Source organism: Macaca fascicularis, chromosome 6 (genome assembly GCF_037993035.2).
Source record: "Macaca fascicularis isolate 582-1 chromosome 6, T2T-MFA8v1.1".
Lineage (NCBI taxonomy): Eukaryota > Metazoa > Chordata > Mammalia > Primates > Cercopithecidae > Macaca > Macaca fascicularis.
In genome coordinates, this window is record NC_088380.1 from 139,377,529 (window position 1) to 139,384,439 (window position 6,911).

A 6,911-nucleotide genomic window follows, 5' to 3' on the forward strand; every position below is an offset into this window, starting at 1 on the left:
CACAGGCCACCATGTCCGGCTAATTTTTTGAAATTTTTTTTTTTTTTTTTCTTGAGATGGAGTCTCACTCTGTTGCCCAGGTTGGAGTGCAGTGGCACTATCTCGGCTCACTGCAAGCTCCACCTCCTGGATTCACACCATTCTCCTGCCTCAGCCTCCCGAGTAGCTGGGACTACAGGCGCCTGCCACCATGCCCGGCTAATTTTTTGTATTTTTAGTAGAGACGGGGTTTCACCGTGTTAGCCAGGATGGTCTTGATCTCCTGACCTCATGATCCGCCCACTTTGGCCTCCCAAAGTGCTGGGATTACAGGCATGGGCCACCGTGCCTGGCCAATTTTTTGAATTTTTGGTAGAGATGGGGTTTCGCCATGTTGGTCAGGTGGTCTCAAACTCCTGGCCTCAAATGATCCGCCAGCCTTGGCCTCCCAAAAGTGCTGGGATTACAGGCATGAGCCACTGTGCCCAGCCCATTCCAGATATTTTACTTGTTTTACTTTTAGAGATCGGATCTCGCTCCATCCATCACCCAGGCTAGAGCACAACAGCACAATCATGGCTCACTGCAGCTTCCATCCCCCAGGCTCGCGTAATTCTCCCACAACAGCCTCCAGAAGAGCTGGGACTACAGGTTTGAGCCATCACGCCCAGCTGATTTTTTTGTTAAAGACAGGGGTCTCACTATATCGCTCAGACTGGTCTCAAAGTCCTGAACTCAAGGGATCCTCTCACCTAGGCCTCCCAAAGTGGTAGGATTACGCGTGAGCCACCGCGCCCGACCCTTTTTTAACTCTTAAGAATGACATAGGCCGGGCGCGGTGGCTCAAGCCTGTAATCCCAGTACTTTGGGAGGCCGAGACGGGCGGATCACGGTCAGGAGATTGAGACCATCCTGGCTAACCCGGTGAAACCCCGTCTCTACTAAAACATACAAAAAAACTAGCCGGGCGAGGTGGCGGGCGCCTGTAGTCCCAGCTACTTGGGAGGCTGAGGCAGGAGAATGGCGTAAACCCGGGAGGCCGAGCTTGCAGTGAGCTGAGATCCAGCCACTGCACTCCAGCCTGGGCGACAGAGCAATACTCCGTCTCAAAAAAAAAAAAAAAAAAAAAAAAAAAAAGAATGACATAATTGGCTGTGAATGGTGGCTTATGCCTGTAACTCTACCACTTTTTTTTTTTCCTTCTTCTAGATGGAGTCTCACTCTGTTGCCCAGGCTGGAGTGCAGTGGTGCATTATCTCGGCTCACTGCAGCCTCAGTCTCCCAGGTTCAAGCAGTTCTCCTGCCTCAGCCTCCTGAGTAGCTGGGATTACAGACAGGTGCCACCATGCCCAGCTAATTTTTATCAGAGTCGGGGTTTTACCATGTTGACCAGGCTGGTCTTGAACTCCTGACCTCAAGTGATCCGCCTACCTCAGCCTCCCAAAGTGCTAGGATTACAGGTATGAGCCACTGCACCTGGCCAGTAACCCTACTACTTTGGGAGGGAGGTGGGAGAATCACTTTAGCCCAGGAGTTTGTGACCAACCTGGGCAACATGGCAAGACCCCATCTCTACTAAAAGTACACAAAATTTGCCAGGAGTGGTGGTACATGCTGACAGTTCCAGCTCCCTGGGAGGCTGAAGTGGGAAGATCACCTGAGCCTGGGAGATGGAGGCTGCAGGAAGCCGAGATCACACAACTGCACTCTAGCCTGGGCAACAGAGTGAGACCCTGTCTCAAAAAAAAAAAAAAAAAGAAAAAAAAGAAAAAAGATTATCTAAACAAATGGAAAACATCTCATGTTCATGAACTGGAAGACAACATTGTTAAGATGGCAATTCTTCCGAAACTGATCTACAGATTCAGTATAATCCCTATCAAAATCCTAGCTTTTTTGCAGAAATCAATGAACTGATTCTAAAATTCATATGGTTTTGGGCGGGCGCAGTGGCTCATACGTGTAATCCCAGCATTACGGGAGGCCGAGGCGGGTGGATCACTTGAGGCCAGGAGTTGGAGACCAGCCTGGCCAACATGGCAAAATCCCGTCTCTACAAAAAATACAAAAATTAGCCAGGCATGATGGCGCCTGCCTGTAATGCCAGCTACTCTGGAGGCTGAGGTGCAAGAATCACTTGAACCTGGGAAGTGGAGCTGAGATCATGCCACTGCACTCCAGCCTGGGTGACAGAGTGACAGAGTGAGAGAGACTTTGTCTCTTAAAAAAAAGTATGTGTGTATATATATACGTATATATATACGTATATATAAATGTGTGTATATGAGTGTGCGTATATATCTCTTGACAGGGCCTTGCACTCTGTCACCCTGGAGTACAGGCACATAATTATAGTTCATCACAGCCTCAACCTCCTGAGCTCAAGCAATTCTCCTGCCTCAGCCTCCTGAATAGCTGTAACTACAGGTGTGCACCACCACACCCAGCTAATTTTTATTTTTTTATTTTTTGTAGAGATGATGTCTCACTTTGTTGCCCAGACTGGTCTCAAACTCCTGGATTCAAGCAATCCTCCTGCCTCAGGCTCCTGAAGTGCTGGGATTACAGCTGTGAGCCACTACTCCCAGCCTGGTCAACTGTTTTTTTGACAAGAGGACCAAAATAATTCAATGGGAGAAAAAGTCATCTCAACAAATGGTACTGAAGCAACTAGATAATCATGTGCAAGAGTAACAGTTGGACTTCTACCTCATACCATATACAAAAATTAATTCAAAATGGATTTGAGACTTAAGTAAAAGCTAAAACTGGAAAACTCTTAGAAGAAAACATAGGGGGAAAATCTTCATGATATTGATTTTACAACCCAAAATTGGATCTGGCAATGATTCCTTGGATATGACACCAAAAACAGGCAAAAAATTGAAAAATAGATGTTTTAGATTTAATCAAAATTGACAACTTTTGTGCAAAGGACTATTGAGTGAAAAGGGGCTGGGTGCAGTGACTCACGCTTGTAATCTCAACACTTTGGAAGGCTGAGGAGGGCAGATTGCTTGAGCTGAGGAGTTCAAGACCAGCCTGGCAACAGGGTAAAACCCATCTCTACACACACACACACACACACACACACACACACACACAGTGAAAAGGTAACCCAAAGAATGGACAGGGCTGGATGTGGTGTCTCACGCCTGTAATCGTAGCACTATGGGAGACTGAGGCAGGCAGATCACTTGAGGTGAGGAGTTTGAGACCAGCCTGGCCAATGTGGCGAAATACCATCTCTACCAAAAATACAAAAATTAGCCGGGCATGGTGGCGTGCACCTGTAATCCCAGCTACTCAGGGGGCTGAGACACGAGAATTGCTTGAACCCGGGAGGTGGGGGTTGCAGCGAGCTGAGATCGTGCCACTGCATTCCAGCCTGGGCGACAGAGACTCCAACTCAAAAAAAAAAAAAAGCTCTGAATAACATTTCTCCAAAGAAGATACACAAATGGTCGGTAAACACATGAAGAAATACCCATCATCATCAATTATTAGGGAAATGCAAATCAAAACCACAATGAAGCTACTCTGCCTATGGAGTAACTATTCTTTTACTTTCTAAAAGTAACAAAATAAAAAAACAACCACACACACAATGAGATGCCATTTCATGGCCATTAGGATGGCTAATATATATATTTAAAAAGCAAATAAGATTACAAGTGCTGGCTATGAGGTAATTAGGATACTTGTAATTTACTGGTAGAAATGTTAAATGCCACAGCCACAAAGAATTACCATGTGATCCCGCAGTTCCATTTCTAAGATTAGATCTAAATGAACTGAAAGAGATTCTAACAGATATTTGTAAACCAATGTTCACAGCAGCATTATTCACAATAGCTAAAAGGTAGAAACAATTCAAGTGTCCATTGATAGATGAATAACAAAGTGTGGTATGAATACAACAGATTATTCAGACTTAATGAAGAATGAAATTCTGATATATGCTACAACATGAATGAGCCTTGAAAACATTATGCTAAGTGAAGTCAGACACAAAAGGACAAATACTGAATGATTCACTTATAGCAAGTACCTAGAACAAGCAAATTTGTAGAGATATAATAGAATAGTGGTTACTAGGAGAAAGAAATGAGGATTTTTTAATTAATTAATTTATTTATTTTGAGACGGAGTCTAGCTCTGTCGCCCAGGCTGGAGTGCAGTGGCGCGATCTCAGCTCATCGCAAGCTCCGCCTCCCGGGTTCATGCCATTCTCCTGCCTCAGCCTCCTGAGTAGCTGGGACTACAGGCTCATACCACCATACCCAGCTAATCTTTGTATTTTTTGTGGAGACAGAGTTTTGCAATGTTGCCCAGGCTGAGAATTTTTTTTTTTTTTTTTTTTTTTATGGGTAACATTGCAAAACCCTTTCTGTTGCCCAGGTTGGGATTTTTTTTTTTTTTTTTTTTTTTAACTCTACATGGGTAGAGTTTCAGATTGGAATGATGAAAAAGTTCGAGATAGTAGTGATGGTTGGAAATCAATGTGAATGTACTTAATGCCGCTGATTTGTATACTCAAAACTAGTTAAGATAGTGGCCAGGCGCAGTGGCTCACGCCTGTAATCCCAGCACTTTGGGAGACCGAGGCGGGCAGACCACTAGGTCAGGAGATTGAGACCATTGTGGCTAACACGGTGAAACCCTGTCTCTACTAAAAATACAAAAAATAAGCCGGGCGTAGTGGCGGGCGCCTGTAGTCCCAGCTACTCGGGAGGCTGAGGCAGGAGGATGGCGTGAACCCAGGAGGCAGAGCTTGCAGTGAGCAGAGATCGTGCCATGTACTCCAGCCTGGGCAACAGAGAGAGACTCTGTCTCAAAAAAAAAAAAAAAAAAAAAAAAGTTAAGATACTAAAATGTTATATATATTTTACAATAAAATAACAAAAGGGCAACCCACAGAATCAGAAAATATTTGAAAATGCGTAAGAAACTTATATCTAGAATATATAACTCTTACAACTCAATAAACATATAACAATTAGAAAATGGGCAAAGGATCTTAATAGACTTTTTTTTTTCTTTTTATGAGACAGAGTCTCGCTCTATTGCCAGGCTGGAGTGCAATGGCACAATCTGGGCTCACTGCAACCTCTGCCTCCCGGGTTCAAGTGATTCACCTGCCTCAGCCACCCAAGTAGCTGGGACTACAGGCATGTGCCACCATGCCCAGATCATTTTTTGTATTTTTAGTAGAGATGGTGTTTCACCATGTTGGCCAGAATGGTCTCGAACTCCAGACCTCGTGATCTGCCCACCTCGGCCTCCCAAAGTGCTGGGATTACAGGCATGAGCCACCACACCCAGCCTTAATAGACATTCTTTAAAAAAGATATACAAATGGCTAATAAGCAAATGAAGAGATGCTCAACATCATTAGTTATCAAGAGAACGCAAATCAAAACCACAATGAGATACCATTTCACACTCACTTGGATAGCTAGAATAAAAGAGTAAGTTCATTACACAGTGTATGCTTATACCAAAATATCACACATACCCTATAAATATGTACAACTATTACATACCCATAGAAAATAAAAATAAAAACATCCCCCAAAAGTCAGATGAGTGTTTAAAGGATGCTGAGAAATCAGAACCCTCATGCATTGCTGGTGGGAATGTAAAATGGTACAGTTGGTTTGCAAAACAGTCTAGCAGTTCCTCAAATGACTAAATGTAGAGTTACCATATGACCTAGCAATTCCACTCTTAGGTATGTACCCCAAAGAAATAAAACTTCTACATGAATTTTATCAGCATTATTTGTAAGAGCTAAAAAATGGAAACAGCCCAAATGTCCACCGACAAATGGATAAACAAAATTTGGTATAGCCATATAATGAAATACAGTCACTAGAAAAAAGTACTGATATATGCTACAACACAGATGAACCTTGAAAACATGCTAAGTGAAAGGAGCCAGTCTATTGTATGATTCCATTCATATGAAAGTCCTGAATCAGAAACCTATGAACAAGTTCGTAGTTGCTGAGGGCTGGGAGAGGGGCAGGACGGGAAACAGGGGAGTAATAGCTGAAGTGTATAGAGTTTCTTTTTGAGGTGATGAACATGTTCTAAAATTGACGATGGTGATGGTGTCCCATGTTTATAAATATACTATAAACCAATGTACACTTTAAATGGGTAAATCATATGGTATGTGCATATTTAATGAAGCTAAAAATAGCACCCAAAAAAGATCATTGACAAGAATGAAAAGTACTTATTACACCTAGGAGTTACTTTTCGTTTATACATCAAGGTTTTAGAAACTCAAAACACAAAATCACATTATCAACCCTACCTCTGTGCCTCCAGGGCTCTCTCAAAATAGATATATTGAAAACCTACATAAAAACGCTAGCATCCACACAAGACCCAGTCAGTAACATAACCAGTCACTACTGCAAGCTTAGTAGGAACAGTTCTAAATTGAGCTGGAAAAAAAACCCGTGGGGGTGGAGTGGAGGGAGCTAAGCAAATCAGCAAAAACCAAACCAAAACAAAAAAACTTCCCTGGCTTCCTTTCATAAGGTCAGAGGTTTTAAATATATAAAGAAAAAAATATACTTACAAAGTCTTTTACACAGATTTTCTTGGAAAAACATGCAAGGCAATTTCCATGAGGGGGGCAAATGTTATATTGTTCTATGTGACTCGATTGATTTATATATGCTAGTTAACAAGGAAAATTAGTATACTGTTCACCAATCACACTAAAGCAACAGAAATGGGTTATACTGCCTACTCTCTAGTCCTAGTGAGTCTCAACTTCATGAGAATTTTGGTGACATTAGCCTCCCTTTCACCCTGAAAAAGTATCAAAAGTCGAGCTCTGGCCAGCTTTTAGACACTTCCTCTCTCCCCCAAATGATCACTTAAAAGCAATCTTTAATGAAACACACACAAAA